Source organism: Elephantulus edwardii, unplaced genomic scaffold (assembly GCF_000299155.1).
Source record: "Elephantulus edwardii isolate Elephantulus edwardi_28Jun2011 unplaced genomic scaffold, EleEdw1.0 scaffold00022, whole genome shotgun sequence".
Lineage (NCBI taxonomy): Eukaryota > Metazoa > Chordata > Mammalia > Macroscelidea > Macroscelididae > Elephantulus > Elephantulus edwardii.
Genome location: NW_006399772.1, coordinates 22953416 through 22953654, shown reverse-complemented (window position 1 = coordinate 22953654; position 239 = coordinate 22953416).

Here is a 239-nt window from a genome sequence, read left to right as displayed (position 1 = left end):
CCACATTCTTCCCATTCTGCCTTTGGACATCTTCTCTTCAGCTCTTTAGTATCTTGAATTCTTTCTGCTTTGGCTTCTAGGTGCTCTAGTGCAATATTCAGAGTTTTTTTCTGACATCCGTTATGGTCTTTTCTTCCTCTTCTTTGTAATGACCTTTTGCACTCTTCCTGGATGATACTCTTTTTTTTTTCTATAATTATATTTTATTAATTTTCATAAACATTTACAGAGATTTTGGG